The sequence below is a fragment of the Camelina sativa genome, chromosome 20 (assembly GCF_000633955.1).
Source record: "Camelina sativa cultivar DH55 chromosome 20, Cs, whole genome shotgun sequence".
NCBI classification, from domain to species: Eukaryota; Viridiplantae; Streptophyta; class Magnoliopsida; order Brassicales; family Brassicaceae; genus Camelina; species Camelina sativa.
Genome location: NC_025704.1, coordinates 15,411,250 through 15,423,861, shown reverse-complemented (window position 1 = coordinate 15,423,861; position 12,612 = coordinate 15,411,250). Strand labels below are relative to the sequence as shown.

The 12,612-nt window shown below is 32.9% G+C and overlaps 1 pseudogene; it reads right to left on the bottom strand.

The window, feature by feature from the left end:
- On the bottom strand, positions 2,461-3,593 carry LOC104770911 (annotated as a pseudogene).

Below are 12,612 nucleotides of genomic sequence, written 5' to 3'. Positions count from 1 at the left end.
CCCCCCCCCCCTCCAGAGCCTCCCCTGCACCAGATCCACTAGAGACTGGCCAGATGGAGCCACTTGTGGCACCATTCTTGAGGAAAACGCAAGAAACCCTAATCGCTTTTTTTCACCCTTGCCACGTCAGCAAAACAAAATTTTCCCCGTCTCTCCATCTTTTTCGCAGTTGGCATATTAGCTCTAGGTTTTTTGTAGCCACCTCATACTTGTAATCCAAATATCTTTAATTCTGTTTGGAATTTGCATTTTACTTCTTTCTACAAAGTTGTTTATCTCATCATTATCTATCTAATATACAAGTTTTAGCAATTTTTGGGTTTGAGTTCATAATCATGTTTAGTAAGTCTGAGTAGTGATTAGGTTATTAAGAATATGTTAGGTTGGTAATGAATTTAGTCTGTTTAGAATGTTTAAGCTTAGATTACATAGAATCCCATCTGGATTAGGTGCTCTTAATGCTCTTTCCTTTCTGAAAAGGTTGAATTAGCTTGATCCTAGATGTTTCAGCACCAAAAATGTGTTTGATGAAATGTTTGAATGACTAATACCAAAGATTTTTATGCCTAGCTGAAGAGACTGATTGCCTAGGGTGATTATTGATAGTAATGAACTGGAATTTAATGTATGTTTGATTATGTTCTAGCTAATGAGAATTAGGTCTAGAAGTGATTGAACTTGATTGTTATTATCACGAGAATGAATTAGTAAGGTTTTTATGTTTATTGTCTAGGGATTATCTCTTTGTGAGTTTGTTAAGCATTCTATATAGACTAAGTTTACTGCCAACCAGTTATTCTCATCCTTAGGACCTAATTGTTCATTGTTTGCTTCTATTTCTTGCATTAAATCATTTTTTCTTACTGCACTAGTTCTAGCACTCGATCTTGGTTCTTATTGCACTTGTTCGTTTGCTTACTCGTTTGCATGATCGTTTAGTAGTTATTGTTCTGAATTGCTCTAGTTTTTATAATTTGCATATGTTTTGTAGTTTAATCATGCTTAGTAGTATTGGCTTTAAGTTGTTTAGTTTATTGCATTTCTGTTTCACCCTAGGTTGATAGTTGAAACTCCCATCCTGATTGTCTTAACTTGTATTCATTGATTGCATCCTGATTGTTTTGCATATCACCCATCGTGGATTGAGATCTTATATACTACACTGCATAAGGTTAATTGAAACCTGACAACGAACTTGTCAAAATATTAGTTTCATCAACCCACATTCTGAATTTGATCGTGCAAGATGGATTAAATGTCATAAGTGAAACTTTAGAAAAAATTAGGGACAATGTGAAGTTTGAAGCTTTGAGAGTCTAGAGAACAAATATTCCAAGGCTGTGTTAAAACTGTTGGGATTCATACTAAAGTTGGTCTTATTTTGGATGTGACAACACAATGGAACTAAACACATTTGATTACAGAGCGATCTAATTTAAAGATGTGTTGCGTAATATTGCTGAAATGGAGCCGAGTTGTAAGTTTTTTCCATCCAAATTGAAGTGGTCAAGAGCAGAGATTATGTGTGAGTTATTGAGACCATTCGATGAAATAACTAAACTCGTTTCATATTGTAAATATCCTACTGTGAATTTGTACTTCATGTAGGTTTGGAAAATTGAAAGTTGGCTAAGAGCTCATGTGACATATGATGATGAGAATATTTGTGAAATGGTGGATACTATGAAACTGGAAGTTTGCCAAAGTATTGGAAAGACTACAATGATATACTTGTGATTGTTATTTTTTTGGATCTAAGGTTAAAGGTTCCATGCTTAAAAAACTGCTTTAACACTTTAGACCAATCAACTAGTAAATTTACATTAGATCACATCCGTGAGAAAATGAAAAGGTTGTATGGGGTTTATAAGAATTATCTTGAGACCAAAACTTCAACTTTACAAGTTATGGAGGATAGCTTTTCCATAAGTTTATTTTATCAGTTTACTCTCATAATATTTTATTTCGGTCACCATTTTTTCAAAACAAGTCTGTCAGGTATCTCTTAAAGATGTTTTCTCTGATAATATCACATAACTTCAAAAATACTTCAGGGTACATACAGTATACATCTCGAAAGCGTTTGTGATCTTCCTTAAAAAGTTTCTCGAGGTAAATGTAGCCAATTCTTGTGATAGGCTTACGAATCGGACGCTCGATACGTTTGTTCATACAGTAAGCTCTTTTCGTATATTTCAGTAGTAATACCAAAATGTATATTTCTGATTCGTCATCTTCATGATGAGATTTATCCTCTCTCACAATCGTGTGATCCATGATATACAGTCCTTGAAAAACATATTTATTAATCAGTTAAATGATAAATAAGAATAAAGATAATTTGATGTGTTAATGTTTGTTAAACGTAAGTTGTAGGCCACTATGCATCAAACATATAAACACAAAAGAGAAAATCTGGGAATAAAAATTCAATTCAATTCCAACTGGCAAAATATTGTCTCACCAAACAAGAAATAAAAACAAATATTTAAAAGAAAACTCAAAAGCAATAATTATATAGAGCCAACATTGCTCTGAATCCAACCAAAACATTCTTCTACCGACATGTCTATGAAGACATCTTTCATTCCAAGTGAGTAAATCAAGGTAACTGCTTTGTAGCGAATATGATTTTCTAAATTAGGAATTTTCTTCATTGCTTCCGAGACATTGTATTTTTTTTTCAAAGCTTCTTTTTCCTCAGCTTCACGTCTTAGATTTTCTTCTCTTTTCTCAGCTTCTCTTTGTTGTCGTTCTTCTCTTGGTTGTATGACATTAAGGATCTTATTACTAACTTTGATCATAGGATCCTCCTCATCATTTTTCAGTTTATCCACATTGCTAGTAGCTAAGGTTCTAGGCCTCTTCCTTGGAGGAGGTTTATCCATCCGTCCTTTTGGATTTGTGACTTGAAAGGGTGGTGACATATCACATTCTCTTGATGCTGATGGATCTTGAGATGAATGTTCAAAAGCTTCATCACTGATTATGTTATCTCTCACTCTTTTACTCTCCCCAATAAAGCTTGGAGCATCAGTGGTATCACCCATTCCAATTGCAGAACCATCGGTAGCTAAGCCACATCCAAATATGAGTTGAAGATCCTCAAATCTTTCATTTGACTTATACCGTAGATGTTTATGTTTAGGATGTTTCTGTAGATAAAAAAAATATATAGATATATCACTCATACGATATGTACATTTAAAAATAATGTTGTATGCTTAATCATATATAATCAAATACATACCTTGAAGTACTCTTCCCACACTTCATCCGGAGCGGTGAACTTTTTCATTTCAGGATCCCATCCAAATCCAGAATTAAAGCGTTGAAGGTCTAAATAATTGTTGTACAGGCCTCTCAAGTACTTCCACCTACTTAGGTACTGATTGTGATTTTTTTTGGCATCGAAGTCTTTCATTGAGAACTGGTAAAAAATTTTGCTCCACAATTAGTTTGCTAAAGTTACCGCTATTATCACGCCAGTTTCGGTGAACTTCATCAGCAAGTAGCTCTACTAGCACTTTTGTCTCTTCTGGTCCCCACTGACTATATGGACCATTTTTCTTACTCTTTTGGGAATCTCCCATTCGCTAAGCATATATGTATCAACAATAATAAGAAAAATATTGATAATCACTAGATTATATCACTCAGTCAAAGAAACGAAGAATCAGACACCCAAACATAAAGAAGATATAATAGTATATGAATACAAAACCAACGATTTCAATATGTTACCAATTATTCAACCAACGATATAATAATACATCAGAATTTGAAAGAATATGAGAAAGCCTAGTTGTATCTGTAACTTTGGAGATCAAGTAAGTTTTTTTTTTTTGATAAAAGCCAAAACCAACGAGTATGACTTTGGCGTTGGGGTTCTGGAGATTTTAACATCCCACCATGTCCTTCTCCGAGTCTCTTTCTCTCTTTCTCTTTATATCTTTTTATCTCTTTTTTGACAAAAGCGTTGAATAAACAAGAGAATATTGTGTAATATAGTTTGAGAAAGTTTGAAAGATTTTATGAAAGATTTTACAAGATTAGGAAAAACAAATCATCAAGATTTTAAAAAACTTTCTAAACAATTTCTTAGAATCCTTCACTTTATACTTTCTATGATTTTATTTAAAGTCATTAAAATTCTCTTTAAGGGGGTGTTATTCAATGAAGGTTTTTAATGGATTTAAAGTATTAGTACATTTAAGAGTCCAATGGTTTTTAATGGATTTAATCCCAAACCAAACAAAGTCAAAGTCACATTCATGGACAAAGCAGGAACATGGTGGATTGTCCTTATCAAATGACATTGGAACATTGAGAAGGGTTCCATGGCCGAGAGACACGAGGGATTTATCTGTTCATTGGAAAGGAAGAGGGTGATTGTGGGTTTAAGGTCGGATATGGCTTGCTTGAAGAGGTTTGGGTAACTACCACTCCTTGGAGCTGGGGTCATAATGCCAATAATTTTCAAACTTTGACAAGGGGGATAATCTTCCTTGCTTTGATCATTTGCAGTTGATAGTACTCGTGACACAGGAAATTTGTGGGAGAAAGGTTGGGGAACTTTCGGTTATCACCTTTCCTTGGAGAAGATATCATAATGCCGATCTTCCTCGAGCTTCCGGTTTCTGGACACATGTTGCAAAGTAGCACTTGAGAGGTTTCGGGAAGCAAATTAAACAAATATGAGAGGTTAAAGAAGCACTGGTGACCATCACTCGATAGAGATGTAGTCATAATGTCGGTCCTCTTCAACCTTCGCCAGTCATGGGTAGTGACCCTAGATGATTCTAATGGCAGGGTTCACAAATAAACTTTGTACCAACATAGCATCAATGGTTGATTATGTTCCAATTGTAGCCTTTAGATAATTAGTTCCATGGATTGACACAAATGTATGCTACGGGAAGAAAAAGAAAGATTTGGAACAGGCATGGATCTTTGAAGTACGAAACTTGGGTTATAAGGCCTCGTCAAGATCTTGCACAGCTCCGGCGTCAAAACAACGCTCATTTCCAACTGCGACCAAGTAGAACACTTGGTTAGGGGATCTGAATCCGAGGAGTAGAGAGGTATTTGGTTGACTTCTAGGGAAGCTGACAGAACAAAGGCTAGCAGGGCGTTCCGAGATCTTAGATTTTGCATCAAATGACTAGGAACTCAAGAGAATCAAATTGTCGAGAAAACCCACCGGATGAGATGGAGAGGGAAGAGAGGATGAATCTAAAACATGGCCAAAGTAGCGGTTTGGTATCTCGATGAACCTCCGGTGAATTCACAATAAAACCACAACAAGCTTAGGTAGGAAAGGAAGACACAGGGATGTAAGAGCAGGCGAGCAGCTGTCCTGCGGCACCAATCTGACTCGACGCCATTGGAGGAAGATATCTCGGGGATTGTGCCAGAGAGAGAGAGAGCGGCTAGGGCGAACAGACTTTTAATGGTGAGATGAGAATGGTGTCTTCTTAATCAAGTATATGTTTATGTGTTTATAATGTATGAATTTTATGCATTCTTTTCTCTTTTCTTTTTCTTTTTTCTTTTTTTTTTTCTCTTGTAAAATTAGAACATGAAAATCAGCTTTAGATATGTACTTCAATGAACTAATCTTAAATATGGTTACGTTTAACAGTTTTTTTTTATTTATGTATTCATCTTTAAGCAGAAGTTCTCAATAATCAAAGTTACAGCCGAGGCGTTTTACAGTTTAAATGTTTTATAGTATTGGAAATAAAAATAATTATCTAACTAATCTTATTATGGTAATTTATATTTTAGATTCTTACTACTAAGTTTAATAAACATACTAGATGAGTACCTGCGCTAAGCGTGGGATTTGTGATATATATTTTTTTTGTAAACCTGTTATATTATGTTAAGATATATAAATATTAGTAAATCAATTTTTTAAAAGTATGATGTCTAAGTGTTTTATTGTTTTTATAAAATATGTTTTATTGTCTATTTGAATGGAAATTTGTTATTTTATTATTATTAATCACTAACAGATTTTCTAAATATGTTAATGATTAACTTTTGGATAATTATTGAAATAAAATAACATAATAATTCCCTTTATTATTTAAAGGGATACTTTGTTAGTTAGGAATTAGGAGTACCTTGTTTGTATGTAAATGTTAAATATAATTAGTGAATATTTTTAAAAACATATTCGTTAGATTTTAATAGATAGTCATTAAACTCCATTAATTTAAACTATAACGTCCTTATAAGAGTTCGCCCTAATTTTCTCTTTCAGGCACGATAACCGAGACGCCTCCCTTTTCATCTCCTTCCGACACCGGTAGAGATCCGGCTCGCCGGCGTCGGGATCTCTTTGTCCCTCCCCTCGTTTTCTACCTCTTCTATCCCCTTAGGTTCCCCTTTTGTTCTGTCCTTTTGTGTCCCGACCAAACCTCTTCAACCACTCTAGATCTAGACGAAGGCTTGTCTTTGTACATCTACAGCAGGATATGGGTTTCGGCGAACCCCATCCTCACCTACTCTCGCCCAGCCTTACCGTCGACGGCCCAACAGTCCCTGTGTCTCTATCTTTCCCGATCCGGATCATGTTTCGCCCCTGAAGCTCCCTTTCCCTCCACGGCTTCCGAGTTGATGGTTGGCAAGGAATCTTCCCGAGATGCGACTTACCTCCGCCTGTGGACTCCCGTATCTAAGATCTATCACAGTACGAGCTTGGTAGACCCATGGTAACTCCCCTGGCCATTCCCAAAGTCCTTTGGATCTCTGCAGATGAGCTCAGGACTTGCATTCGGATTGCAACAATCCCAAACGGTCTTACCCATCTTCCAATACCCCAGGTCTACTCTTTCTATCTCTATGATAACTATTAATAATTTCTTAGTTTCTTTGGTTGAACTCAATGTCCGAAGACTGCATATGAGAATCCATTTAACTAGAATGATTAGTAGTAACATAGAATATGGGAGATCCCTGGCCTCTGCTCAAGTCGTGATTTCGTTTGTTAACTGGAAGAACCACAACCCGCTTATTCCTATGCTAACTAGCGTTTCTAGTTCTCAACATCATTCCTTCACCCGCACCATTTGGGTGTTATTATCAACCCACCATACCAAGCCTAATCCTTGGCTAGTCTTGGATCTTGTCCCACTTGTATTGTCCGATGTTAAAACCTTGAAGTCTTATGGTCTTATGCCCTGTTATTCCACTCTTACATCCGACGATTTCAAGCAAATTTTCTTCAGCACCATCTTCACCACTCGGATTGTTTATTATCGAAGTTATGCCTGGTGTCACCAGTTTGCTCCTGACCCTCCGCTTTGGATGTTAAAGCACTCTACCCTTGACCACCAAACCTTGGTCTACCGAATTCTTGCCAATGTGGTGCTCTTGGTAGTGCCCCTCGCTCCGGTGAGTGTACTGGCTATGGATTTGCTCTTAACGTCACTTTGTCTATCGACCGTGACTATCTTGTCATCCGCCGAGTTTCTCGAGGATGATCAATCGAACTACCATGATCTCACATGTTTCAAGCCGCTCCTTAGTGACTATTTCATAGCTCTCATGGACTCTAGTTTGATTTTATCTATCTACTATTTTATGGCATTGGGGAATGCCCTTCTTTGTAACCTTTGTTTCAGTCTAAACTTTGAGATCTTTGAATCTCTCCCTTTGTATTTGCTTTGATTTATTGAATGAAAGCATCTTGTTGTCCAAAAAAAAAAAAAAGTCATTAAACTCCATTTTGGAAAACCAGTTTTTTCTTTCACACTCCTCATGTTCTTTCTCTACGTTCATATGTTTCTCCTTCATCTAACCCTATCCTACATGCATTATAGAATTTAGACTTATTAGTTAAAAGACATTATTAAATATTAGTGTATAGACATTAGATTCAAAATAAAAAGAAATGAGTGAGTTACATTTTTTTTAAAGCTTACTCTTTTTGTAAATATTTAGATGGCATGAATGCTTGAGTCAAAATAGAACTTTGTGGTTGCTCGTAGAGTTAAAAGTATTGGCTACCTGTTTAATATATACAAAGTGAATATGTATTAGTCAATATGTGAGTATAATGGAAATTGTTGGTTATAGTTTAGACCGTTTAATTATCTTTTTATCTTGTGGTAAAAAACAAGGCCTTCAAATAGTTTTGAGTTAACCCTCATTACCACCATGAAATTTGTATTGCCTATTGGTGAGCTAAGATGTGAGAGGAAAGTTGATATAGCGACGTTCTTTTGAAGTTTTATCACTAAGGTTTTGCACCCTCGTTACCACCATGAAAGTTCTATTTTGACTCAAGCATTCACGCCATCAACTTTTATTTTCACATTTGGTAACATATTATTCAGTTTTCTAGGACAGATATAAGTTATAACAGAGGTGTTTACCACATTCGCATGAGACGGACAGTTATATTGCTGCATAGATGTCCCGATTGTTACTCTGTCTAGAGCGATGGTTTTATGTCGACATGTCGTCAGACGATTGAGGAGTATGACTTGCTTTCTCGGTTACTCTCACAATCGAAGGTCAAGCTATGTGGGTGGGGGAATGAATGTGTGAACGTTATTTATATGTGAGATATATATATACGTTACGTAGCAATAATTCAAGTATGTTAAGAATTTAAGAAGTTGGAAGGATTCGTTTATTTTCTGACTATATTAATATATTCTGACCTTTGTGATACACGTACGTACGGTTTAATTGAAAAGCTTATTTTTTGTGGAAATCTTTTAAAAAAATTATGTAGTTTTATGGAAATCTTATGTTGAATTCCAGCTGAGCATTTTTAAATTTAAAACCGCAAGTTATAGTTATAATATGATTGTTTTAGTTTAATAGTTACAATTCATATGAGGTTGTGCTATAAGATTTCAGAATCCAAAATTCAATCAGTTTGTTTAATAGTTACAATTCATATGAGGTTGTGCTATAAGATTTCAGAATCCAAAATTCAATCAGCTTGTTTTTATTTTTAGTTTTATAGATTAATTAGAAAGGTTGAAATCTCTTTCAGATAAATTTGGAGTTTATTAACTAGCGTCTAAGTATCATATGGAAGTGTTATTTCGTAACGGCCTAACTTGACATGTGAGTTGTGACTTACTGTTGTTAAATTTATTAACTATTATTTATTCACTCTTGTCTTTCGTTTTTCTCCAAATCAATTTGTTCTTTATATTTTACTGGTGAGGAGATCAAAAGTTTTGGTGGTTACTTAATTAACTCTTTGTATTTTGAACACGTATTTTAATGGGTATAATGGATATAGTTAAAGTGTTAGATATTAATTTATTATATATATGAATTTTCAATTTTAACAAATAAAAATGATTTTTGTAAAAAAGACATGTGTCACTTTCTCCCGTGCTGACATGGCGAAAAGATGGAGAAAGTTGAGCAACTTTCATAATATAGATTTCTGCGCTGTACACCGCGGGTATACTTACCTTAGTTAGTGTACAAATCCAACGAAAAGTATATCATAAAAAGACTCGGGTCAATGTTTTATTTTTATATCAAGTTTTGGGAAAAAAGTATATAGAGAAATACTCTAATATTTAATGGGTTAACACTTAACACTTAACATTATACTAGGTTTGAACCCGCGATACATTGGAGGATAATTGTTTTTTCATATGATAAATTCTGATTTATTATGTATTTTTTACAATTTTAAAAATACATGTCTAGTTTGTATCTTTTTGTCTATAAAGATAGTTGTAAGTTGTAAATATCGGTAGTTGGTTATTGTGTTTATAATAGAGGCGTAGAGCTATCAAAGCGGTGTTGCCTGTCCCATTAGACTCATGCGATTGGTCAAGAATATTTTGATTTCCGCTGATAGGGTGATCCGTTCACTTCCCGAGTAGTATATATATTAAACACAAACACGTCCGGCCAATGTAAACCACCGATTTAATTTAAATAATTTGAAATCAATTATTTTTAAAAAAATATTATTAAAAAAATAAATATAATAATTTATAAGAGAAAACATTTTTTCAACCAAACTTTAAAATTAGAAAATGACTCCTAGATTGGTTGCCCAAACCGGAGGAAAAAAGTTTAGAAAAGATAGAAAATAATATTCTTATATATCATTATATTATAAATATTGTAATTCTACGTTATTAAAAATTCTTAAATTATACCACATGTTTAATAATTTATGATTACTAAACTGCTCTATTAATATATAACCCATTAATTGTTAAGTCTTTTCTCTTTTTAATTGATTTAGTGTATTAATATGGTCTTTGGTTAAACTTTTTCAAATATTAAAAAAATGGAGATATTGTAGATACACATTTTATTTCCTTTTATAACGCAATTGCATTATACATGAACATGTTTTTTATTTTATCAAATAATAAAGAACATGTTCTTTATTAAAACCGGTTAACGAAACCAAACTCAAATACTTAAATAATAATAATAATAATAATAACATATGTGTGTTAGTTGGACCGAAGATCTAATATGAAGTCTCAAATACATTTTCCCACAGGTCGAATTTTTTGAAAACACGCGGATCTTTTTCTAATTGCATGTTAATTTTTAATTTATAATTTTGATTTTATCATTTTCAATTTCAATTAAACATCTCCTTAATGAATATTTCAGTGGCAAATGTTGTAAATAAAACTATAATTTCAGACATTCTTAATTGTGTACTCCTCTTTAAATAGTATTAAAATTGTATGTGTTACTAGAAAAATTTATATTAATATTTAATGTGTTAACTCTATCTTCTTCTTTTTTTTGGTATCAATGTGAAGAAAAGAATAAGCTTTGTTAGACATAATACTTAAGTAGTGATTTGCCACTATTACAACATCTTTAGACATAAAAAGTATGTCACATGTACACTGTGATTACTTTAACCATTTTTAAATTTCATTTAATTTCCTATTGAGATGCAACTACTCTTCAATAATAAAAATATAAACCACCCCCACATTCAAAGCATCTTCTTCTTTTTATTATAGCGATCAAATTACAATGGATTAAAGTATTAGTAAATTAAATTCAATTAATTCACCCTACCTATTCCTACGTCCAATAATTCAGTGTCTAATTCTAAATTATATAACTAAAGCTGCAACTGAAGACTAATAGAACCATAAAGATTTATAAATAAGTTTAGAACTTCTAATTAACAACTTATCAATTATGAACTTGAAAGTAGTTGGTGATTAGTTTAATCGAATATCGTTATTCTGTGTGCTAAGTCCACGAATCAGAGTGCCCCATGTGATTGCTATATTTTTTTGTTAATTCCCCTTTCACACTATACAATTCATCACTTAATCTTCAGATAATCAGAACTGATTAATACACCCATCATTGGTTCTTTTATTACGCTAATGCTAGAAGAAAATGCATTTTTGAAATGTCATATATGTATTTTACACTAACTCGCGGTTGTATCAAAACTGCTTACATATTTTTGAAATATTATATATGTATGAAGAGTCCTTAATTACTTTCACTTAATTGAGAAACTAGGTGCTTTCCCATGCAACGCGTGGGTTGTGGTGTAGTTGGTACTTTCTTGTTTTTTTTGGTCTTTTTCGTTTTCTCTTTCGTATTATTTCGTTTTAATTAGGCATATACGGGCTTTGCCGTCACTTTTATTTATACACTATATGTTTATACCATTTCGTTCAGATGTGTATAATTGTGGCGTTTATTTTTTATGAATTATGAAGATGTTGTTTCTTGCTTTTGAGGATCCAATCTTATCATTGACTGATATTGTTTCCAATACATTTATTGTATTATAGATTTTCTAATTAACTGCTTATGTAAACCCTTCATACGTTGATGTTGCAATAATAAGTTTTTTTTTTAAAATATCTTCCGTGTAAGTGATTATGTTTGTATGCCCATGTTTTGGTCTAATATCAATAAGATCGTTTCTGTTTTTCTTTAGTTGGCTTTGAAACCAATATTGAGTTAAGCAAATAATGGGTCGAATTATGGTGTTAATAAGTAATATAAATTCTTATGTATATATATTGTATATATGTGACTATAAATTTAGCTAACTAAAAAATTATGTAATATTTAAATACAATCTTGAACATATATATATATATATATATATTTTTATTTGTGGGAGGAATGTATGAAATTATTGGATAGAAGTTATTTTTGAGTTAAATGACCTTTAATGTCTTTAAAGTGAGTTAAATATTAATAAATTTTTATATGTGTCTTGACTTTTTTTAAAAGGAATACCAAGTGTTTCCTTCCAAATTTGAAGTGATATAGTATTTTAGTTTTCTTATATGATTTTATGAACTTCAATGTAAAAGTTTTTCAAAGTAATAAGTACACTCACTAATTGAATTATAAAATTTGGAGAAATGTTTATTTCGTTTAATCATCTGCTCTTTTAAATAAATTAAATAAGTGTTGTTATTCCTACAAATAGGACAACATATATTATAGTTTAAGCATGGAGTTAAGCAATAGAAATGGAACTTGTGATTGCAAGACAAAATGCTTATATGTTACACATTGATCGTTTAAAAATGAATAGGAACATCTAATTCTCAAATAAAGTTGATTGTTTTGTTAAAACCAACATATGTGAATTTA